Source organism: Myotis daubentonii, chromosome 8 (assembly GCF_963259705.1).
Source record: "Myotis daubentonii chromosome 8, mMyoDau2.1, whole genome shotgun sequence".
Classification (NCBI taxonomy): Eukaryota; Metazoa; Chordata; class Mammalia; order Chiroptera; family Vespertilionidae; genus Myotis; species Myotis daubentonii.
In genome coordinates this window covers 66,309,280-66,334,676 of record NC_081847.1, presented here as the reverse complement: position 1 = coordinate 66,334,676, position 25,397 = coordinate 66,309,280, and the positions used below count along the sequence as shown (strand labels likewise).

General features: G+C 47.7%; 1 protein-coding gene, 1 non-coding gene and 1 pseudogene across 4 annotated transcripts in view; 1 reads left to right on the top strand and 2 right to left on the bottom strand.

Annotated features, from left to right (window-relative positions):
• Positions 1 to 25,397, bottom strand: part of CHCHD6 (coiled-coil-helix-coiled-coil-helix domain containing 6) — a 221,010-nt gene that overhangs the window by 168,683 nt on the left and 26,930 nt on the right. The gene's annotated exons all lie outside the window — the stretch shown is intronic.
• LOC132240425 (U2 spliceosomal RNA) lies at positions 1,111 to 1,224 on the bottom strand (annotated as a pseudogene).
• Positions 21,836 to 21,987, top strand: LOC132240349 (small nucleolar RNA SNORA62/SNORA6 family). The gene has a single exon (XR_009454272.1). It is a non-coding gene; the product is annotated as a small nucleolar RNA SNORA62/SNORA6 family (small nucleolar RNA).

The following is a 25,397-nucleotide window of genomic DNA, read 5'->3' as shown; positions in this document are numbered from 1 at the left end:
GGGAAAAATTGTAACAGACCCAAACCAACCATGGTAATCCAGGCCTCCATTGTAGTGATTGGTCTGAAATGGCCATACATGCTAGCCAGCGAAAAAGAAGTGTGTAAGTCGCTGGACAACAGTCTTGCCTAAATGAAGAAACATTTCCATGACCCTACCCCTTCCTGCTTAAGACGCTAGTGTGAGGATTGGATGTCCCATGATGGTGACAGACACTGGTGTGAGCATTAAATGCCATGGATTGAGGGGGACGCTGGTGTGAGGACTGGATACCCCATGACTGTGAGGGATGCTGGTGTGAGAATTGGATGCCCTGTGGCTATGAGAGGCATGCTTTGAGGACTGGATGCCCATGAGTGTGAGTCATGTCAATGCATTATCTATTCAAAAATAAAAATATAGGTGAAAAAAATAAATAGAAAAAGAAGGAGTAAACTCTTCTTTAGGTGTTTCCTTAACTTTCATTATTCAAGGACTCCCTAGTGAATTTCGCAATATCTGCTCATCACCTTATTTTATTTTTTTAAAGATCTTTGATTTTTTTACTTAAATTGGTTTTAAAACTTTAACTAGCAAAAATGGAAAATCATATCACTTGCCATTAATAGAAGCTACATGTTAAAGCAGATACAATTAAAATAAAGCATTCTTAAATTTTTGATAGCTAGACCTCCAAAACTTTTGAGCCTGACATGTGCACTCCATTAAGAAGGACTGGATGCCCTGTGACTAGGAGTGGCACTGGTGAGAGGACCCGCTGCAAACATAAAGGCATCATACTGGGCCTTTGTTTTTAAACAATCAGAAGTTAAAATAAAATTGAAAAGGAATCTTCTTTTCAATAGCCCCTGTATGATTTGCTTATTACAGTATTAGTGATGGAGACACTGGCAGTGTCTGGGACACACTTGAGAATCAACAGGAGAAATCTTTTCTCACACTCTTATTGATCAGGCATCTATTGCTCACTCTGGTTTACTCAGGAGTCCAGTATATATTAGACACTGAGCTGGATGCTGAAGGGAATAAAGATAAATGAGACATGACTTTTTCTGCCCGAAGGAGTTCATAACTTAGGGGGGAGAGCGGATTAAAAAAGACAGAGAGCCAAGGATGGGAGAAGAGTGGAGTAGCTGAGCAGTACCCCACCTCCTCTCCTCATCTCCACCAAAATGTCTTTACCTGAATGTGCACTTGATCTTAGCCAAAAGGCCGAGAAGTGATTAATCTGAATGTAATCATGATGAAATGATCAGATGTATACAAGTTCAGAGACATTTTACAAAACTCTTCAACAATGGAATCGTCAATAATATCAATGTCATAAAAGACTACACAATGCCTAGACTACTCTTCTACTAGATTAAAGGACACTGTAGGGATACATGTACATACAATGCATGATCCTTAATTGAATCCTGGATTTTTAAAAGACAGGTATCAAGGACAAAACTGGGATACCCAGAAAAACTGAATATGGCCTATACAGGGTGGGGCAAAAGTAGGTTTACAGTTATGAAACAGAGTTTATTCTTATATTATTATGTATTAATTATTGTATTCTTTTCCATACAAACAACTATATTACATAGAGTATGATCATTTTATTGTAGTTAGATAGAAATGTTCTTGTTTTTAGGAGGTGAAGTATTTAGGGATGAAATGACAATGCCTCAACTCAAATGACTCAACAATAATAACACTGTCAGACCTGAAGAACATTCTGGATTTGGCAGGCAGGACGAATCAATGGCATCCCTGAGAGAATCATTGCAGAAGAGTTGTAATAAGGTTGACCATCAGATTACAAAAACTCCACAGATGAGCAGGCAATCAAAGCTGCAAGCCATTGGTAGAAGGAATGCTGGAGGACCAGTATAATGTGGGACTGGAGAGAACAGGGAGATCTAACCATTTTGGTGAGCCAAGAGTGAGAGGCAGCAGAGAACGAACAATTCAACAGAGCATGTAAGAAGACACTAGAATCAAAAGCACAAAAAGGAAGGTTTACTCAGGAAGGGTGCTTACCACTTATTCTTTACTGAAGATCAATCAAAAAATAAGGTGCTTAAATTCCATGTGATGCAGGTAAGACAGAAGGAAAGACTTTCTGAAAGAACACATTCATCATTGGCCTTTGAAGGGGAGGTTATGGCCAGTTTCAAAGCAGCCCTTCCTACAGGGTACCTGCTAGGGGACAGTCTTGCTGGCCCCATGCATCCTCCTCCAACACTTCAAAGGCTGCACATACCCCCTTGCTCAAATACAAACCCGAGTAGTGGCCTGAGAATTAAAGTTAATTGCTAAAAATGAGTCAGCAATAAACTGGCTTAATAGAGACACAAAACCCACATCTTAACCTAAAAGAAAAAAGTCAGCTGCTAAAGCAATCCCACATCCATCCCATGAGACCCTCTTACAGAGACCTCCATTTTCCCAACTCATTTCCTCACAAGAAGAAAACAATCATCCTCTATGTGCCTACTTTCAGACTGAATGGATGGTCAAGAAGATACAGTTTAACAGGCTTTGATTTGCTCTGGGAAATGAGATGCAGTTCAACACCACTATGATTTGTAAAGCTATTTACATAATTAAAAATACAGACTAGTGACACGAGGAGGTGGATTTGGTTAATGGAGTTACAGTAGAGCTAAAAATAGCAAACAGCTACAGGCTGGAGGGGCCCTGAGGACAGCACCTGCTGATGGGCACTGAGGGCCATGGGAAGACACCAAGGGTGTCCTTTCTATTTAGCTGGGGCCTTTTAATTAAGATTTTAAAGCTCCCCATGGACATAGAACAGCTGGTGGTGGCCTGTTTTACAGATTACAAACTTAAGGTTATCAACAGGGCCACAGAGGGTTTGCAGGAGAGCTAACCCAGTCCCAAATCCCAGCCCAAAAACTAACCAACAACCTGCATTCTCCAAAAGACTTGAGGGTAGCTTCATCTGAATGGAAGTTTGAAACCTGGTGGGCGTTTGGACCATATTTAGCCTTAAGATTTGCTTTGTTTGTACCACACAATTTCTTTGCTCTCCTCTAATTCCTTCTTTTTTTAAAAGTCTGAATATCTGCTGACATTTAAAAATTCCCATAAGATGCCGAAACCGGTTTGGCTCGGGGGATGGAGCGTCGGCCTGCGGACTGAGAGGTCCCGGGTTCGATTCCGGTCAAGGGCATGTACCTGGGTTGCGGGCATATCCCCAGTAGGAGATGTGCAGGAGGCAGCTGATCGCTGTTTCTCTCTCATCGATGTTTCTAACTCTCTATCTCTCTCCCTTCCTCTCTGTAAAAAATCAATAAAATATATTTAAAAAATAAAAATAAAAAAAAATAAAAATTCCCATAAGACCCTGTATCTCCAGCTGAGCACTGATAGGAACATACTCTAGGCCCGTGGTCGGCAAACTGTGGCTCGCAAGCCACATGTGGCTCTTTGGCCCCTTGAGTGTGGCTCTTCCTAAGCCTTAAGAGTACCCTAATTAGGTTAATAACAATGTACCTACCTATATAGTTTAAGTTTAAAAAATTTGGCTCTCAAAAAAAATTTCAATCGTTGCACTGTTGATATTTGGCTCTGTTGACTAATGAGTTTGCCGACCACTGCTCTAGGCCAACAGCAGGCTGCCAGTGGAGGGGCTGTGTGAGCAGCACAATGCCCCTGTCCTCACCACTCCCTGTTGTCTTCCATTGCCAATTCTCACCTGCTCCTGTGGCCTGGATGGCCCTGGAAGGCATTTACACATATAACTTCTGATCTAAACATTACTTAAAGTTGGCTCGGGTTTCTAGGCTGTGCCACCTCATCCTGTTTACTCCAAGATATGTGCTGTGTAAGAGTAGCATTTCCTATTTAATCTTTTAAAAAATAACTCCTGGCTCTGGTTTCCGTTTGGTGAAGGAGTCTGCACTCTCCCTACTTCCCAGCGATCTACACATGGTAAACAATGAAGCCCTGCCCTCACAGGGGGTAGAAACCTTTTATTTTTTTAGATCGTTTTTTCACAGTAATGCATTCCAACTTCCCTTTTACTCCTTTCTACTACCATCTCATCCCTGTGTTACTAAAGTATCTTTCCTTCGACCTGCTCAGACAGATTATACCTTTTTTTCTGAAGGCAATATCCCCAAGTACAACCTGAATTTTATCAAGGAAAACATAAATGTTTGATTTGTTAAAGCTTTTTTCCAAGCAGAAACACACAGGAGGAAGAGGGAGAAATCTGTAATAGTACTAGTCAATCCACAGGTATTCAAGGTGGGCAAACCAAACACACGTAACATGATTCTTGCCTTCATTAACAAGATACATGCAGACAACCAGACTAAGATGAAACCAAGAATTTATGATTTGTAGAGAACCAGGAAGGAAGCCAGAAATGATGCTGAGCACCTAGTGAGTGCCTGCTGCAGGCCCAATATGCCACTGAGACACTCCACCCCTTCATGGCTCCCTTGGTCTCCTGGATCTGATTGCTGGGGCTTCCGAAGGTCCTCCCACCTCACTTCCCACAGCTTGCCCCCACTCACACCGAGGAGCCTTCTGGCCTCCTTGTTAATCCTCAAGTTCACCAAAGCAGCTCTTTGCCTCAAGGTCTCCCCACCTGCTGTCCCCTCCACCTGTAAAGGTCCTGCCGTGGATACTTTCATGGGTCACCTCTCATTTCTTTCACATCTCTGCTCAAATGTCATCTTTCTATATAAAGGTGACACCCCCTTTGGGGATGACAAAGATGTTCGGAATTAGGTAGAGGTAATGGTTGCATAAGAATGTGAATGTACAAAATGCCACTGGATTAACACTAACATATTATATTTATTTCACCTCAGTAAAAAAGCAAAAAAAGCAAACCTACCCTTCACTCTCCATCCCTCTTAAAACAAACCTTGTTTTTCTTCATGATACTTACCATTTGACCTATTATCTATTTTTTTATTGTGTCTCTCCTTATACTTATGTTCCCTCCATATAACTCAAATATAAGCACAAGGGATAAGAATTTATTCTGCCCACATCGTATCCCAATGCCAAGAACAGAGCATGGGGTACTCATCCTCTAATTTGTTGAGTGAACAAGTAAATTAATGATTTCTCATTTAGTCCTCATACTCTGTGAAGCTGCTGGCTGTTACAAATGAGTAAACTGAGACCTTCTAGCCCTTCCAGCCCGCAGTGTGGGTATGACAGAGTGGAGGGAGACCTCAGTTTACAAAGGAGATGCAATCCTGAAAAAAAAAAAAAAAACTGATGAGAGCCCTAGCCAGTTTGCTCAGTAGATAGAGCGTAGGCCCATGGACTGAAGGGTCCCAGGTACAATTCCAGTCAAGGGCACGTACCTTGGTTGCAGGTTCCCGGGCCCTGGTAGGAGTGCGTGCAGGAAGCAACCAATCGATGTGTCTCTCTGACATTGATGTTTCTCTCTGTCTCTCCCTCTCCCTTCCACTCTCTGTAAAAAATCAATGGAAAAATATCCTCGGGTGAGGATTAACCCCCCAAAAAAACAAAAAACACCAAAACTGGTGAGACACAAATTCCATATCCCCAATTACCTAGAGTTTACAAGTCAGGGTGGAGTCCCCTCCCAGATCCAGGTAGTGAGAAAGCGGTTAAAGCAGATGCTGCCTCATTCAGGGTGCCAGTTCTCCAGCAGCCTAGGGCTCCCCTAGCAGTTTTTTTGGAGACTAAGGAGGAGAATTTTAATAATGTTCATCTTTCTCCTTCTACAAAACTATCGATTCTCAATAGTGGGCACATTTAACAGAATCACCCAAGAGGCCTCTGCAATCTCTATGTCCTTTCTCCACCTGCCTCTGTCCCAGATTCTAATGCACAGTGGGGTTGTGGGTAAGGTAGAGGGTGACTGAGAATCCTGGCCACAGCCAGACAAGCCTAAAGGCCTGCCTTGCTTTGCAGCTGCCACTTTCATCTGGTCCTCCAGCATCAATACCTAGAGACCAGGTGCTGGGACTTGGGTTCACCTTCCTGAGCCTCAGTCATTTGCAAAACAGGCTGAGACTGTCCCTACCTAACAGGTTAATTGTGAGGATAACTGAGAAATTATAGGCAAAGCACCTAAGCCAAGAGCAGACATAAGGAGTGGCTATGTCTACACACACAGGTGTGGGCGTGCACAGGCACACACACACGGTATACAGTACCTTGAACTTCGAGCATTTCACAATAGTAAGATACAACTGTTCCCATTTCATAAATTTAATGACAACAAATTTTAATACACTGAATTTACAAATAAAAGGAATGACTGGTATTCTTTTTTTAGACTAACGGAATGTTCCTTTTTTTTTTTTTTTCCGAAGCCACACAAGTATATCTGCCTTTAATGAGACAGTTGTGCCTACCTGTCAGGTCTAAATAATCGGGCTGCCAAAAAAAGAGCTACAGTGACTCAAATACAGATATACTGCGGTATCCCTGGGGAGCTTAGTGAAACTACAAGATTTCAAGGAATAGTGTGAAAGACACTTCCTGATGCTATGCTGTGCAACACAGCCTCAGAGAGGACTCTCCAGCCAATATTACCAACCCAGAGCTCAAGAGAGATGCCCAGGGCCTTTCAGACATGGGCACTAGTTCAGGTCCTTGGACAGGTCACCTAAGCTCATCTAGGCTTCAGTTCCCCTGTACAGGGACAGAGCTGAGCGAGGCAAACTCAGAACCTGTTCCCAGCTCTGAGCATTTATAATTATACATCTCCTTCCCTATTGAAGACAGTTCTGCTGTATGCCAGCCAGGACAGATCCTGCTCAGAGAGAAGCATTTTACTCAACTCTAATTCCTGTTAACCCTTCCCCCTCCTCACATTCTCTCTGGGTACCATTTATGTCTGGTGCGCCTTCTTCTGCTTGCTCTGGAACCAGAACACTGGTTTTCTTCAGCCTATCATTCCTCATATACCTGAGGAGCTCTGACCCTCTCTGCAGTTTCCCTTTCCCCAGGATTTGAGAATATGACCACTCATTACCTCCACTGGGAAGATGCCAGACCCAGGAAGACTGACAGCAGCCTCATTTCCTCCTTGTGGCCATCTCTTTGTCTGTCTCTTAACCTGGGGATGCTTCTAAGGGACAGCCTCCAAAGCCAAAAGACTGGAGGTGCCTACCTTCACCTTCAGGGCTCCTAAGCAAGTCCTTCTACAAAAGGTAAAGGATGGACTCTGTAGTGGCTACAAACAAAATTCATCTGGAGATCCCTAAGGAGACAGACATCAGGGTTCCTAGCAGGAGTTACAAGCAAAAATCAATCTCCCCTGAAAACCAATTAGGGTGAGCACGCAGGATTTTCACAGTGGCAGTTGAGCTGCTCGAAGCAGCCTGCTTTGGAAACATCAGGAAGAATGTTCCTACAGGCTGGGCCCCTTGCCCCAGCTCCTTCCTCTGCCAACAGCCAGCACCTTAGAAAGAGCTCCCCCAAGACGAGTGCCCCTAGGTGCCCTGGCACAGATGTGCACAGGGCAGTTTGAACACTCCCCATGGGCTGCATACCTGGCTTAGGAGCTGGTGGAAAGGATGTGCTGACCAGAAGCCAGGTGCCAGCATCACCTCCAAGAGGGAATGAATGGTTACTGAGGACCTACAGCATGCAAAGCCCTGAGCAAGGCACTTTGAGTATATTTATACTCTGTCCTCGCAACAACCCTGTAAAGTAGATGTTACTGTCCCATTTTACAGATGGAGAAACTAATGCCCAGGCCACACAAATTTGTTTGTTTGTTTGGATGTTTCTTCCATTCACTACCTCCCTCTTATGACAGTTCAGACTATGGTTGGAAGAACTGGAACTCTATCTGCTGAGACTGTTTTATGGACTAAGGGAATAGGTTACTTTCTTATCTACCTATAAACCAGAGATTAAAGACAAAGGCCATAGGGATTTCTGTGTTGCTGTGAACTCTTTAAAAAAGTATGTGGATCATTCTAATAGGATCCCCCACTACACACAGAATTTGTACACCACCTTCAAAGCAGTATTTTCCCAACAAAGGCTCCAGGCAGGCAATCCCTGTCCTCCCCTCAGGAAAGTGGCCCCTGGTGAGCTCCTTGGATGGCACCAACTTCCAGTGTGCATGGCATATGAGTGCCCACACCACCAAAAGACTCCTGCTAGAGTGTCACAGCCACAGAGCAGAAAGAACAAGGCCTGTAGGCACTCTCTTAGCCCACTGCTGCAGAGAGGCAGCTCACGAAGGCTCTGGGCCGTGTGCCTGCAGGCCAGAAAGAAGGTGGGACGGGCAGGGGTGGTTGGGAGAAGATGAAGACAGAAAAGAGAGGTAGGAGTGTGCTGGTGTCTATCTGAGAGAATGCCAAGGGCCTGATAAGGGTGACAAAACTCAGCAAGCCCTCTTAGAAGCTGTTTCCCTGTCCAGTCATTACTCAGGCTACCCCGACCAGCGGAGCCAGGGCAGGCATGGAGCTAAGGCAGGCATTCGGGCAGGCTGCAGCATGCTCACTGGAATATCACTAGGATGATTTGCACCAGGCCATGCGCCCCTGCACAACCCTCCTCTCCTCCACCTCCAGCAAGGCTCCTACAGGCAGGACCTTGGCTTCTCAGCAGAAATAAGCAAGAAAGTCCGTGTTTGATTGCCTACTTCAGGCTCCTTAAACTCAACAGCTATTCGCCAGGGGAAGTTCAAGTCACCACTGTTAGTCGATTTCTCCATGTCCCTTCTCTGGGCCTTGAAAAATCTCTTTGGCTGCCAAAACTGTGGCAGTCCATCCACCCACAGCCAAGTCAGAATCTGCTTGTTTTGCAAAAGAGAGCCAAAGAAAAGGCACATGGGGGATACTGGATGGGGAGGCACCAGTTCCAGCAGGAATCTTCGTATCTTTCCTCCCATGTGAAGAAGACCACAGACTGGGCTCTTAATGTGGCCTTAACCTCGGTTATTTGTCAAAGAGAAGCAACATGACTTACCAGCTCTGAGAAGAAAGCAACCTGTAGTTGAAGAGTGAATGCCCAGTCCGCCCAGCCCAGCCCATCCTAAAACCCCAACATTTCTCATTCCCTGGTCCCTGGTCACTGGTTGTTGGAATTGCCTCGGAGCCTTGGCTGGTGTGTGGGGCCCGCCCTCAGACTGCTGGACGATTGGACTGATGGCTGCGTCGGGGTTGCATGTGGCCACCTTCCCGGCATCCAACATGCTGACGCATCATGTGCCAGCCCTCAGAGGGTCTCAGACCCCATGTGTGCTCCACGCACTGGCTTTCTCCAGGTTTGTCCTGGACAGGGGGGTGCATGGAGCCCATGCAACATCAGCCGGTGGGGTGCACCCCTCAAGGTCCTGTGCTGCTTGAAGCCAATTCTTGTACAAACGGCGGCTGTGCTGCTTCTGGAACGTTCCTTGTGCAGCGATAAAGCCTAAAACCCCAACATTTCTCATTCCTCATCTACTCCCAACTGTTTCTCCTCTACATTCTCGGCACCCAAACCATCAGCACCTTTCTGGATGAGGAGTAGAATACCTCAGGAGAGGAGGGGGCCCCTCCCCCACCTTCACCTCCCCTATACACACCCCCACACAGCCCACAGAAGGGGCTGGAGGGCAGGATGCCTCCCCACTGGGCAGCCTCATCCAGTAATCTGCACCAGTTTCCAGGGCAGCCACAACAAAGGGGAGCTTCAAGAGACAGACAAAGACAAAACCCTAGGTCTCCCAACAAAAGGTGAAGGGGGCAGTGGGAGATCCAGCCCAGAATAATGGGCCTTTCCAGCATTCTCAGCTAGATCCAGGCCCTCAAATGGAGCACAACAGGGGGAGGGGCCTGCCCTCCCTGCTTGCTGGAGGCCAGCTCCCGGGACTCACATCCTCCCAGCCAAAGGCTGGCCCAGGACTGCCACCTAGAGGGTCCAACACGCAGTACAGGAAGATGCTCCAGGACAACAGGGCCTCAGACTTCGTTCAGAAAGCACAGTGGTTTTCTGGCTGGGCAATAACCAAAATCACTGCCACACAGGTCCCGGGGACCAGTCACAGGAAGAAATGCGGGAAGGAGTCAGCTGATTCCTTCCCACCATTCCTAAACCTGGACAAGCAGCACCTGCCCCAGAGTCTTCCCCCAGCGAGCACAAATAATGCAATGGGCAAGTACAAAGCAGCATGCGAAGCCCCTGGCCCCAAAACATTGGATCGGAGCTCTGACTTTTAACCCTAACATTCTGGCCCAAAACCTGGTGTACAGTCCTTAGAACAGAAAATCCTTTACACGGGGATCAAATGAGCGAGTCGGGCAGAGTAAGGAGCCTTGGTGGGGGAAAGCCTGTGTAGCCCCTTCAACTGTGAACAACCATGAGGATATTTACTGAGGCCTACTATGTGTCAAGCACTACACACATTATCGCAAGAAGTCCTCACGGCAATCTAGGAAACAGGCAAACGGTCATCCCCGTTTAACAGAAGGGACAACTGAGATGTGAAGGGACTTACCCAAGGAGCACAGCTCAAGCAAGATTTGATCCCAGCCCTTGAGGCCAGGCTATGCCAATGCCTTAAATTCCAGCTCCTGGACATAACAAAAAACTCTCTACCTTAAAATTATAAAAACCCAGGTCTGTTCTGAACAGAGGGTTCGGCAAAGGAGCAGAACTCTTTTACTCTAGGGGAGCAGAGACAAGAATCAAGTTAGGCAACGCAGGCAAATTCCTCTTAGGGAGAAAAACCAACTATGTTCAAAGTGCTATCAGAGACCAAGAGGAAAACACCAGGCCCCAGAGACGGTCAGGCTGCACAAAAGATAAAACACACATTCCCTTTCTCCAGTCCTGGTGGTGACTCTAGGGAAAACCTGCAGGCAAGATAAATAAGGATGCCCTCCTCCACACAATCTCTCTCCCATGCTTCCAGAGCCTCTGGAGGTCAAGAGGGTCGTACTGGGGTCAGCACAGAGCACCAACCGCCTGCCCTCTGTCAGATGCCTTTTCCCAGGGAGGAGGCCAAGGCTAAGCCTCTGACAGTGCCCCCAGTCCCTGGAGGAATCGCACAGATTCTTCATCAGCCTGGGAGAATTGCCTGTCCACCTGTTAGAAGAACGTTTTGTTTATCGTGACAGATGGGGCAGTGCTAATGGGTTGCCTTTAACTGAAATGCAGGAAGTTGCAAAGGGAATTAGCTGGGTGGGTCTGCTCATTCAGGAGGGGGCTTGGTGGGAAACTGGCCCAGGACCTCACACTCCAGAGGCGGCAATGTTCAACAGGGCCAGACCCTCCAGTGAGCCAGTGGCCAGGCCAGCTTGGACCACCGGTCCAACTCTTCCCCCTGATACAACTTCCAGGAGGGCATCAGTCTCCAATCCTGGAGGACTTCTCTCTCATTCCATCAGATTTGCTGGAAAACAACGTCCCTCTGTGAGGTCTGGCCAGGGCCCAACTGTGGACAGATGGGCAAGGAAGAGCCATGTGCCTTGCCACATTCAGCATCCTGACAGGTCATCTTCAAAACAACAGAGACACCTATCTGAGATGTCAGTGAAAGGCCTCAAGGTCAGCTGCCTGGAAGGCCTGTTGACCACTAGGAAGGGAAAGTCAAAGACAACTCAACTCTACAGGAACATGCCCCTTTGCTACTCAGAACTACCTTCATGAATGGGTAGAGCCAACAGCATAGTATCTTCTCTAGGGCCCTTTACTGCTAAATGTATAGCACTGAGCAGTTATCACAATAGCAAAAATAGTTTGTAAATGACTGAAGCACATGTTTAGGAAGAAGACAAGTTCTGTTCTGGACATTCTTAGTTGGAGGTCCATAAAGGCATCGGGAGAGACGTGTCCAAGCAGCACCTAGAAATGCAAAGCCCTGAACGGAGCTCCGGCCAAAGGTAGATGTCGGGGGAGTCTCTGAGCAAGAACAAGGAGGCAGACAATAGTGGCAAGTTTCCAACTATCCCTAACACACATTCTTCCCTTCCTCCATGTAATAGTGTTTCGCCGGGGCACCCAACTAGACTACATTTCTTAAGCAACTTATAGTTAGGTGTGGCCATGTGACTGACTGCCTTCTGGCAATAAGCTATGGCCAGAAGTGGTGTCGAGGCCTTGCCCTTAAATGACTGAGTAGGTGTGAGCCCACTTGGCCTCTTCCCTTTCACAGAGGCTGGAAAACAAGAGAACTGAAGCAACCACCTTGAACCCATAGGTGCTGAAGCTGGCAAGGCCCTACCTGCCGTGAACTACCCACGCACCTCTAGACTGTTACATGAAAGAGGAATAGCTATATCTGGGGGCCTCTTGGTTACAGCAGCTCCGTCTCTGCCCTAACTGATAGGACCATGTGTGGACAGCACATCCATTTGAGTAGGCAGAGGCCAGAAGAGCAGAGATGGTTCATTCCCCTAGGTATCCCCTTGTCAGCAAAGAGCATCCGGCTCCCGCCAGAAGTACCCAAATAATGCGCAGCACTTCCTTCCTCCTCATCCCACATACCCACACCTGTCCGTTCTTCCTCTGTGCGATTCGTTCCACCCACTCGGTCCCTGTTCTTTGTCTGGGTCACTGTGACACCTCACCAGGACTCCTGCGTGGCTTCCTGTTGACCTCCAGTCTCTGCTCTTGTCCACTCTAAGCTACCCTGTCCAGAAAACCTTTGTGAAAACCTTTCACAGGCTCCTTCCTGCATCTGAACCAAACCTCCCCGACGCCTAAAAGTTCCTCTAACTCACTGAGCTCCCTCCTTCCTGTGACCATGCTCTTCCTTCTAACTGCAGGGTCGTCCTCCCAGTTATTTGTTTAATTCCACTCTTCCTCTAGGTCTTAGCTCACATCTGTTCTTCAGAGAAGCCTTTACTAACCTTCATCTAAATTAAGTCCCTACTGTTTCTCTTTCTCTCTCTCTCTCTCTCTCTCTCTCTCTCTCTCTCTCTCTCTCTCTCTCTCAATACCTTGTTCTTTAATAGCATTCTACTTATCTCAGATTATAATTCAATGACTATTTATTTGCTTAATGTCTGTCTTTCCAACTGGACCAGGACATGTCATTTCTGTGTACCGGTGATTGTGCCCCTTGGTAAACATGTGCTAAATGGCTAAAGCATGCAGAAAGGGAGGTGCAGAGGTTGACAAAAGTGGAAGTTTAAAGACATGGTAGCTCCTTAGGGTCAAATACCCCATGGAGGAAACGTGAAGAAGGAAAATTGGAAACAAGAAGGTGGTGGTTTCTGGAAACAAAGTATTAATAGTAATAAGTTTGAGAAGTGAAATTATGATATCACCATTATGATGTCAAAACACTACAATAAAGGAAAGACCCAATTTGCAACTAGAGAAGCTGCTGGGAAATGTGCACTGGTTTCAGACAGGGAGGAACTGAGTGTAGGAGGGGATGTAAAGAGGGCAAGCTCCAAGGGCCCAGGAAGGGCTAGAGCCACACCGGCAGCAGATAAGGCACCTCTAGAGAAGATGGAGAAGAGAGGGTGGAGGCAAGCCGAGTTGGAGCTGAACAAGACGGTGTAGAGAGGGCATGGAATGGATGCCGTGAGTAATGAATGCCACATAAGCTGGCTGAAGAGGAATAACAGGAGGGATGAGCAGAAGCAGGGAAGTCAGAACCCATGACCCTTCAGCCTAGTGTGTAACTTCCTCTTGTGCCCCTCAGGAGTCTAGGCCCAGGTGCAGAGAAAGCAAACAGTGGGGTTTACCCATGGCTGAAGTCTGACAAAGCAGGAGCGGAGGAAGGACACGAGAAGGAAGAGATGGAGGAAAGGGAAGAGGGTGCCGGCTGTAACTAGCTGTCAGTACAGTTCCTGCAGGGCAGGCAGGGGCCAGAGGCCAGGGGATACAAAGAGGGTGAAGATAAGGGTTCAGGCGGAGGGAGGAGAAGAGTTTTAAAAAGAGGCTTCTGAACAGAAACAGAGCAGCCGCCATACTAGAGGGAAGATAGAAATATAATCAGCTTTAGGCTTCACGAAGAAAATGTTTATGATTTTCGTTGAGGACCTACTACAGTGCAGACATTTTCCTAGCTGTTTTACTGTATGATTTAAAAGCCATACTAAACCTGTGGCCTGTGTGCATTTTTACTTCTCGTTTACAGCTGGGAAACTGAAGCTGCACGAAGATATCAGTGGCAAACACAAGCCTCTCTACGACACCTACAGGACCACCCTTGACCATATTAAGGCCCAAATATCCTAAGTCATTGCTCTCCTGGGTCTTAGACTCCCATCAGAAAAACGGAGGCAGCTCTTGAGGAGAAATAAGGAGATGAGATAAAGGGGAAGAAAGGAAACGGCCCCAAAGCGTCAAACGTCTCAGAAGAGAAGCCAGTGGTCCCAGACGCCCTACGCAGTCAAAAGGGGCTTCCCCTTGGGCTGGGACCCGGATGAGACACTCAGGGAGAGGCAACCAGGACTGCGGTGAAGACTCTCCTGGTCCCCCAGGGCCACCTTGAGACCCCACAGACTCCCCCTTGGCCCCAGGTCCTCCTGTCAGAGCCAGCAGAGCCCTGCTCACACAGCAACCATTTAAATAAGAAATCCCGAGGCGGCAAAACCCACTGCTCAGGAGCCAAGATTAAGGAAGCATTGCAGAGGCTCAAGAAGCGGAAAGAAATTTAAAAAAGGAAGAAAGGAAACCTGCCACCTACCCAGCTTCCTAGAGTTAACAGTCTTACTCATTTCTCCTCAAAAACCTCTCCAGGAGAGGTTAAGCACACAATAGGCTATCAAAAGCGCCAGGCGGCACGGCTGCTTGAAATTCCACACGTGTTCCCTGGCTATGTATTTCTATTAATGTCCAGTGTGTGTCAGCATGAAGATAAGGTGCCGACATCATGTCCGACTAGTCAACTAGAGAATGGGCCCCATGCTCCACATTGTCTGACACTCGGGGACCCCGAGAACAGAGGCTCTTCTGCAGAGCCTGCCCTGCGCTCACTGGCACACCTACTGTGGTGGCCAGCAAGGGTGGAGGTGCAGAGGAGAAGGAGTGGGAGGCACGCGGGGCAGAGGGCTGGGGCTGGGGGAAGTCCGTGTAGGGCTGTGTGTTGGGAAAGGGTACGAGAAAGGGCAGTCAGCATAGTAACAGGAGAGTGGGTGACTCACTGCCCTGCAGCTGGGGCTAATGTGGGGGTGGAAGTGGAGGTGGAGGTGGGTAGGGGCGAGCCACAGAGCTCCAGAGAACCTCTCCCTCGCTCCCTGGAGACTCTGTCCCAGTGGCTCCTCCCAGTGGCATCAGAGCTCTGCTGCTCAGGTTTGAGTCACACAAAGGCCTTGTACACAGAGCTGCTCTGCTGGGCTCTCCTCCTTGGCTGCTCCCGCACACCCACCCCAGTCCCAGCAAAGAGCAAAGCATCAGAATCCTGCAGAGAAATCCTGCTGGACTCAGCAAGGCAAGGTGCGAGGAAGTGCTGCCAAGAGTTGGGGTGCCCTGACTCCACTAGGATGGGTGCAAGTGGGCTCTCCCCTGAGCCTCACAAAAACACTCCAATCTGGGCTTCGAGGAGAAAACAAACCAGGACCGTGCAGGCACCAGGGCAGCAGCACCCCTTCTCCCAGCTGACATGAGCCTTGGGAGCAGGAGATCATGCCCAGTAGGAGCTGGGTGATCTGCTTCAGGATAAAGAAGCACAAGGCAGAGAGGGATGTGCCGCACCTGCTGCTGATAATGACACCAGCGCAGGTGAAGGAAGCCGGACTCATTCCTGCCCTCCGCATCTTGTCCCTTCTCCGCCGTGGTAAAAACAAAAACAAAAAAACAGTCCCTCTTCTATATTTTGGACATGGATTAGTCACCTGTTCAGCTTCTCTTCCCCTGCATTTGGGGCGGGTGGGCACAATGCAAAGAAAATAATGAACTGGCAGTCTTCCACGTGCCGTACAGCACGCTGGAATTTCTGCTTACATCATGTCACTGAAACATCCTAACTCTAGATGCTTGCCATTTGACACGTGAGGACACTGAGGCCCCCAGAAGTTAAGTAACATGGCCAGTGTCACAGAGATGGTACTTGGTGAATCTCCTTCCACGCTGCCATGCTATAGAAGGTGCAGCTCACCACCTGACCAGCCTCCAGCCCCGTCTTCATTAAAAACATAGCCCTAATTGTTTCGGGGCAGGGGCGGTCAAGTGCCCAGCTGAAATTACTCACTATCCTCTCTCAGCCAGAGGTGATCCTGTGACACAGTTCTGATAATGAGAGTCCCTGGGAAAGGTGTCCCTCCCACGGAAAGCAACAAAACCTGACTAGGAAAAGGCTTTTGGCCTTTCCTTCTTCCAGACTAGAAAACTGCCATGCTGCCTGGAGGCACAGGAGCCATCTTGCAGCCCTGAGAAGAGCCGCATTAAGGATGGCTGGTCACAAGGAAAGGAGGACGACAATGGACCCCTCCTATCTGCCCCAGACTTCTGTTTTCTGATGATGAACAACCCCCACTGTTTCAGCCACACCCACCTGGGCTGCCATTACAGCCCAAACTGCTTCCGATTGGCACACATTCTGCTCTGAGAGGAATCATCTTGGCACCCAGACAGGGGAGATGGGGACCTAGCTCAGATCTTGAGTGGACACACAAGTAAAAGGAAAAAATTTGAGACTTTTCTCCTGTCCCACTTATGAGTGTTTGCCAGACAAATAATCCCTTTTCAATTCTTTACTGTGCTGATAGCCAACAACGGCATCTACCCAAGAGGGCAAACACATTCTGCTTAACTGACAAATCTAAAACATCTTTTCACAAAAAAAACCCAACAAATTAAAAGGCAGAATGAGAGTTCCCCAAAGACTATGTGAACAGACCACACAAATAGACTTAAAATAAACCATGACCCTCCCCTCTGCCCAGTCCTGCTAACATCCTAGAGGCACATGGGAGACGGCAGGCACCAGCCTAATTTCACTCAAGCAGAAAAGGAGAACAGACTGTTGCAAGGTCATTTGGGCTGTAGGATCAGCCCCACTTGATCCACGGGCATGAAGAGAGTGGCAGGGTGGTGAGCAATACTATCCCAAAGAGGAGGAATGGAAGGGTGCAGAGCAGGCACAAAGCAGGCACTGCCTCAGATGGCCTGCATCCTCTCCAAGGCCAGGACAGCCAGCACACGCCTTCTGACTCCAGCTATGAGGATGGCCCCGGTTCTGAAGCTGGGTTTCCCTGCAGTCAGGCTTCTACACAGCTGCACAAGAGCTACTCAAAACACAAAAGCCCCAAACTCTCAGTAGGTCAGTCAGTGCCACCTGCTGCTTGGATACCCTGGCAGCTGGCTTAGGTCACCCCTTCTGCTGGTGGGCGTCTGCAAGGCAGTCTGCAGCTCAGATCCCTTGGAACCCGTCAGGCACATGAGGTCAAGGAGCCTGGCTGAGGTCAGCAGCTGAGTCCCTAGAGGCTTAAGAGAAAAAGCTTCTTTCACAGTTCTCTCCAGTTCCCAGCCCTAGCTGTCAGCCTCTTTAGCTCATGCCTGGTGCTAACAGACATTTTGGTAGAAATGCGATCTGCTAATTAGAAGCAATGACGCCAGGAATGGAACCGCAATCATCCATTTGCCTACCAAAGTTAGCAGCTAATGAGGATTTCTAGCTTCTGTCAGCACACAGCAGAGGTCACCTGAGCTAGCATCAGAGGGGAAATCGAAAGGCATCTGCAGATCTGTGAGGTGGCAAAGGGAAGGAGGCTGCACAGACCCTAATCAGCCCAGGCTGTGAACCTTCTTGGAATTCCGGCTTAACTAAAAGAGCGCTCAGGAACGCCCAGCCAGTGTTGTGCAGTGGTTTAGTGTCAACATGTGAACCAGGAGGTCACGGTCAATTCCCAGTCAGGGCACATGCCCAAGTTGCAGGCTCAATCTCCCCAATCAATGATTCTCTCTCTCATCATTGATGTTTCTACCTCTATCTCCCTCTCCTTTCCTCTCCAAAATCAATTTTACACACACACACACACACGTGTGTGTGTATATGTATGTATGTGTGTGTGTGTGTGTGTGTGTGTATATCTTTTTTTTTAAAGAGTACTTAAGCACATCTAGCACTATGCCCAAAGTATTGTGATCCCTTCCCACCTCAGGTCCATTCTGGAACAGTCAGATTCTGAAATCCCTGCATTTTAATCTGAGAAGACCACAGAGCAATAGCTTTCTTTAACCAGTTAACTGCCACGATATTTTGAATTTAAATTAAAAAAGGTCCGCCGCTTGCATCTATAGACGCTTATGGCATACAAATGATTAAAGAGGAGTCTACAAGTTTTCCATTTTCTACTAGGAATCAAACAGCTGGAGACCACTATTCACCTTCTTTTTTTTTTAATATATTTTATTGATTTTTTTACAGAGAGGAAGGGAGAGGGATAGAGAGTTAGAAGCATCAATGAGAGAGAAACATTGACCAGCTGCCTCCTGCACACCCCCTACTGGGGATGTGCCCACAACCAAGGTACATGCCCTTGACCGGAATCGAACCTAGGACCCCTGAGTCTGCAGGCCAACGCTCTATCCACTGAGCCAAACCAGTTAGGGCCACTATTCACCTTCTTTTTGCTCCACTGGAACCATCCAGGTGACCCTGTCCAGACGAACTCTGGGCCCCTCTCCACCCCATCCCTCTACTCATCCCCTCACCCTAGTCCTCCTCCTCCTCCTCCTCATGACCACCTTCCTAATGGTGCACAAAACAGCTGACAGGCAGCACTTTTTCACCCCAAGGACATCATCACCGGGTATGAAAAAAACAAGAACTGAACAGGCTTTTCAGGAACAATGCAGGAGTATAACCCTCAGTTCTGCTGGGCCCACCTGGGGCCACATCCCCGTGACCAGAGAAGCAACTAGGCCACAGCAGCCCTCTTGTGCTCTGGCTGGCTCAGAGGTCCCACATGCCTTGTGAAGGTTCTTTCTGTTTCTGCCACATGCCTCTAGCATTACAGGGGCTGCTGCTGCAAGGAACAGAGAGTCTGGGCTCTCACCAAGCCTTAGGCTGGGAGTCTGATGGGTACCAACCTGGCCTCCCCCAATTCCCATGGCAATCACCACCTGGCCTCTAGCAACATTTTCTTATGCCCAGTCCTCTAAAATGCTAAGTCTAGCTTACCCAGGCCTCTCCCAGAGCATGGTACCAGCAGACAGTTGATTCTCTTCCCTAGCTATCCTCAGCAAAGAAAAGAGCTCCTGCTCTCCTTTGAGGTTGAGAAGTCTGACAAAGGCATCCAGGTGGTCAGCAAGCTGTGTCAGGAACAGGGCCATTGGTTACCTGGTGAACGTTTCAAATAGCAGAGTCCCTGCCCGGGGAGCCACAGCATCAGTGGGAACACTCCATGTCCCTTAGTGATCCAGGCAGCAAAACGGGCCACGAGTCCCTCCCTCTGGTGTCCATAGCTCCCAATGTCAGCCCAGGAGCCAGCTCTGGGCCTGTTGTACCAGCAGCACAGAGGAGCTGTTAAAAACACAGATTCCAGGGTCAGGGTGAAGAATTTAATCCAGTTGTTTTCAGAGTGAGATCCAATTGTATGTACTTCTACCAAATTTCCAGGTGATTCTGATGCATAGCCAGTTGAAAAGCTGGGCAGGGATGGACAAAGAGCAAAGGAAGTAGGTAAGACAGCTGGCAGCAGCAAAGCCACCACAGCCTCATTCTACACCTACAACACACATCTGGGAAGCCCCTAGGCCTCTGCTCATAAGGAATGTGTTTCTGCGAGGCTCTGCCTCTCTTTTCAGACAACTGGTCAGAAGCCCACATGGCTGTTGTGTTCTAAGAATCAGTTCACATCAACTCTGTGCCCTGGGTCCACAAGTGGAGGTGAAGAAGAGAAGAATAAATTATAACATTGCCAACAATGTGGAACCCTGTCTACCCCCATCCCACGGGGAAGGAAACAATGTAGTAGAGCTAAAGGATCCCAGTAGCAGGCGTTTGACACTGTGCGCTGTCCGTCTCACTATCCCAGAACAATATGTCCACTTCCTCGAGCACCTGGGTTACCTGCTTTCCTGGTCAATCCTCACAACCACCCACAAGGCAGGCACCACAATCCTGTCCTCACACACTAAGGGTCATCCCTAGGCTTAGTGCCAGACTTAGTCTGTGCCTGGATGCCATATCTGGTTTTTATGCCCTCCCTCCTCACCAATTTGTAGAAACTATCTGAGAAATAAAATCGAAGTTCTTTTTCTGGTGTGTAATCGGCTAAAAATACAGTTGAACCAGTTTTCATGCAAGCTTATCTGTACTTTTCTTTTCTCCAAAACCAGACTATTTTAACTCTGACCTTAATAAAGAGGAACCCAGGAGGCCTCACTATGCTCCTTCCAACTAATTATCCACTCCTCTAAAATAATGAAATGTACACACCATTGCATTGCTCTTTGAGCAAATGTGGCTGCAGGGGCATAGAGATGGTCAGCTGTGTGGTATGTCCCTTTAATACCTGGCTCTGAGAAAATCTACCTGCCATGTGGAAGGACTGACCCTATACATTAGTAGTCATATGAGCCTAAACATTCAGAAAGGGAGTGAGATAAGTCATATTACTGTGCCTTTTCATTTTCCTTGGGTAGTGAAGAGTGCTTCAAAGTGATGTCAATTAAAGGGAAGAGTGAAATAAATCTGGTACTGGTTATAAGAATCTTCTTTAACTATCTATACTAATAAAAGAGTAATATGCTAATTAGACTGGGAGACCTTCCGGACATCCTTCCGGACAAAGCCATGGTGGTGGGGCTGAGGCAGAAGCAGTTAGGGGTGATCAGGCTGGCGGGGGGGTGGGGGGGCAGTTGGGGGCAACCATGCCGGCAGGGGGGGCAGTTGGGGGCGAGCAGGTTGGCGAGGGGGGGGCAGTTGGGGGTGAGCAGACCAGCATGGGGGAGGGCAGTTGGGGGTGAGCAGGCCGGCAGGGGGGCAGTTGGTGGTGACCAGACTGGTGGGGGGGGGGTGGCAGGTGGGGGAAAGAAGGCTGGCGGGGTGGGGGGGGGGGTGGTTGGGGGTGAGCAGGCTGGCAGGCAGAATGGTTAGGGGCGATCAGGCAGGCAGGCAGGTGAGTGGTTAGGAGCCAGCAGTCCCGGATTGCGAGAGGGATGTCCAACTGCCGGTTTAGGCCCAATCCCTCTGGGACGCACAAGGGGTCCCAGATTGGAGAGGGTGCAGGCGGGGCTGAGGGACACCCCTGTGCATGAATTTTGTGCACCAAGCCACTAGTATTATTTAAAAGACTTCGATGTGACGCAGAACTGAATGAGCACCCTCCATGCACACCCCCGTGTAGCAGATGCACAGGGCCTGCTGACACCTGAGAGTCAGACAGGAGATGGAGAGAAGCCCCATGGTAGTCCAGGACCTACACCAAGCACCATGCAGGTACTGTCTGTAGCGGCAGCAGGTACAAGGAAGCACCCTGAGACAGATAAGCAATGTCTCCAAAAAGTCTGCTTGGAAAGCAGGAGAGCACAGCTTAACCCTGCAGTGATCAGATTCACAGCCTGCTAAACAGAAGGTTTTGGTTCTACCCTAAAAGTGTCTGAAGCCAAAGCAACTACAAAGCTCTCACCCTGCTCAACTACAGACTAGCTTTACTCATCTACCCACACTAATAGCCTGTCAAAAGAAGAAGAGTGGCATTTCTGGGCATAAACACTATTTACTGCAGTCTCTACTGTTCTGCACATGATGTCCAGTGCAAATCAAAAATTACAAGGCACATAAGGCTACAGGAAAATAGGACCCATTATCAAGAGAGAAAACAGTCTATTGAACCAAACCCAGAGATGACCCAGATGTTGGAATTACCAGGTAGAGATTTTAGAATAACTATAATAAATATGGAAAAAGTGGATAACATATGTAAACAATAGGGAATTTCAGCAGAAAAATGGAAACCATAAAAAAATGCTTAATGCTGCACATTGTTAGAGCTTGGAGTTGCGGCCCCTGGTGGCCCATTGACTCGCAAGTGTAGGTAGTGTGCTACATGAGAGGCAAGACTTGGCTAACACCACAAGGGTCTCTGGCCCAATGAGTGGAGTTTGATAGTAATTCTTGCTACAAGTGAAAAAAAAAATGCTTAATGCAAAAAGAATCAGTTAAAGTGGAAATTCATGACTCTTCGCAAAGAGCCCACCAGGCTGTCTCCAGGGGGGAAAAAAATCCTCATTTTACAGATCAGAAGACTGAAACTGACAGGTACCACCATGCCATGAAGCTTCTCACAGTAATGAAAACCACTGAGGAACTGAGAAAACTATCAGTGCCGCTGCCCCACCCCCACCCCCCAGCTCCTTGAAGCATCTATTTCGTCAGAAACCTAAAAAATTAAAAATCTCCAGAACTGCACTGCCCAGTCTAGGGGTCAGCAAACTACAACCCACCAGCAGGATCCAATCTACAGCCTCTTTCAGTATGGCCTCTGAGCTAAGAATGGTTTTTACATTTCTTTAGAACTATAGAAACAATAACAAAGAACACATGACAGAGACCATATGTGGCTTATAAAACCTGAAATATTTACTATCTGGCTCTCTTTACAGAGAAAGTGTGTCAATCCTGATCTAATCTAGAAAAAAACAACAACTCAGCAAGACTTAAGGAAACAAAGAAAGGGCTATTGATATCATGCTCTCTTTTTCCAGACTATGCCTTTTACCAGCCCTCTACCAGCTGACAAGGAGATCTCCATAGCGATTCAAGATCTATCTGTGGCTCAAACTGGAGGAAGCTTATGGACAAAGCCACCAAAGTCCCCAGACCTGAGTTACCAAAGTCCTACTCTCTGCCTGTTCCACACAAGTTAAATTTCTGATGAGTAGTCATATAAACTGCTCTCCTGACTCCAAGATATCATACTGAAAGGTGTTTCTTTGTTGTGCTCTGTTTGATTGTATGAAAAGGTCAGATCTATGAGTTGCTATCCATTCTAGGAAAGGCTAAAATGAGTACTTGCTTCCACCTACTAGTATTTGCAATGGGGTACTGCAATGAGGCCTCAAGGAGCTAACAAAGGACTCTATGCAAAGTCTCTGAATCAAAAGATACCTCCTCACATTCTCAGTCACTTGAGATCTGCCATTCCATAACCATCTGCTGTGCATTTACAATTTGCTGAGCATTACAAAGAAGATCAAAGTGATCTCACCTAGAGAGAGGGCACAGTTTCTATCCTCGAGGAGCCTATAATCTGAGGAACAAGACTTACAAAGATGTAGGAGGGGAGAATTAAGAATAAAAGGCTATAGCTGTAGTAAAACCAAAATAAATCTTTCATCTCACTCATGATTTCAAAAAACTGCAATTCAAAAATTCTTGAATCTGGTATTTTCTTAAAATTCTGGTTATAGACTTCACAGAGTTAAGGTAGCAGCTTCTCAGATGTCTGAACAATGAAAAGAATGCAATAGATAAAACTCCCTGCAAACTGGAAAGCAAAACAGGACAGCCACTTTTCCTGTGCAGGTCCTGATGGGCACATTCGGGTAGAGAAGCACTCAGTTACTGCCCTGTGTTCAGCATTCAGTAGGAGAGAGGCTCTCTGTTCTTGTGAGTCTCTTTTGAGGACGAAGAAAACCTTCCCCTAGAGATCCCTGTCACACTTGCAGAATTTCACTCCAGGCCCAGCCCTAAACTGACCTCTCCTATCTGCCATACCCACCACTCTCCTAGCCTCCAGCCAAATGCCTGGTCTTCTCCCAGCCACTGGCCTTTGCTCCTGCAGTATCCTTCATCAGCAACACCCTTTCTTACTCTTCTTCACTTGGCAAACTTCTCTTCAGTCTTTAAGATCTGCTCACAGGTCACCTCTTCTTACAAGACTTTCCCACCCCACCAGGAAGAGACTAGTGTTGCTGCCTCCTTCCCCCTCTGGATATTGCAACACTCTATGGTCACTTCTGAGAACATGTAACTCTCCTAATGAATAGATCTTCTCAAAGAGAGGGACTGTAGCTTATTTTTCTGTAATAATTTTTTATTTTTCAATTACAGTTGACATGAAATATAGTATTAGTTTCAGGTGTACAACATAGTGATTAGACATTATATAACTTACTAAGTGATCATCATGTCAATAAATATAGTACCCATCTGATACCATACACAGTTATTCTAAGACTAGAGGCCCAGTGCACAAAATTCATGCACAGGTAGGGTCCCTAGGCCTGGCAGGCAATCAGGGCCAATCGGGGCCTTCTGGCTGCCAGCTGGGGCCTTTCTTTGTTCCACACCTCGCCGTGGTAGTCAGCACACATCATAGCAAGCAAGCGAACTCCCAGTCTCCCAGTCGAACTCCCAAGGGGACACTTTGCATATTAGCCTAATATCCTATATAATAAAGAGGTAATATGCAAATTGACCATCATGCCCTCGCATAAAATTGCTGCCCCCATGTGGGCACAAGATGGCCACCACAAGATGGTCGACAGGAGAGGGCAGTTGTGGGTGATCGGGCCAGCAGAAAAGGGCAGTTGGGGGCAATTGGGCCAGCAGGGGAGGGAAGTTGGGGGCAATTGGGCCAGCAGGAGAGGGAAGTTGGGGGCGACTTGGCCGGTAGGGGAGGGCAGGTGGGGGAAACCAGACCTGCAGGAGATGGCAGTTGGGAGTGACCAGGCCTGCAGGGGAGGGAGGGCAGTTTGGGGGGGGGGGACCAGCCCTGCAGGGGATGGCAGTTAGGGGCAACCAAGCCAGCAGGGGAGGGCAGTTGGGGGCAACCAAGCCGGCAGGGGAGCAGTTAGGCATCGATCAGGCTGGTAGGGGAGTGGTTAGGGGGTGATCAGGCTGGCAGGCAGAAGCAGTGAGGGGCAATCAGGCAGGCAGGCGAGCGATTGGGAGCCAGCAGTCCCGGATTGTGAGAGGGATGTTCAACTGCCCTCTTGGCAGTCAGACATCCCTTGGGGGGTCCCAGATTGGAGAGGGTGCAGGCTGGGCTGAGGGCCATCCCCCCTCCCCAGTGCATGAATTTCGTGCACCAGGTCTCTAATAGATAGATGATTGATAGATAGATAGATAGATAGATAGATAGATAGATAGATTATGGTAGACTATATTCCCTGTGCTGCACTTTATATCCCCATGACTATTCTGTAACTACCAATTTGTACTACTTAATCCCTTCACCATTTTCATCCATCCCCCCAACCTTCCTCCCATTTAGCAACTGTCAAAATATTCTCTGTATCTATTAACCTGTTTCTGTTCTGCTTATTCATTTATTTTGTTTTATTAGGTACCACATATAAATAAAATCATATGGCATTTGTCTTCCTCTGTCTGACTTCACTCAACACAATAGCCTCTAGGTCCATCCATGTTGTTGCAGATGGCAAGATTTCATTCTTTTTTTGGCTGAGTCATATTCCCTTGCATATACATATCACTTCTTTGTTACCCATCCATCTATTGGTTGCTACTATATCTTGGCAATTGTAAATAATACTGTAATGACACTTAGGTTGCTTCTATATCTTGGCTA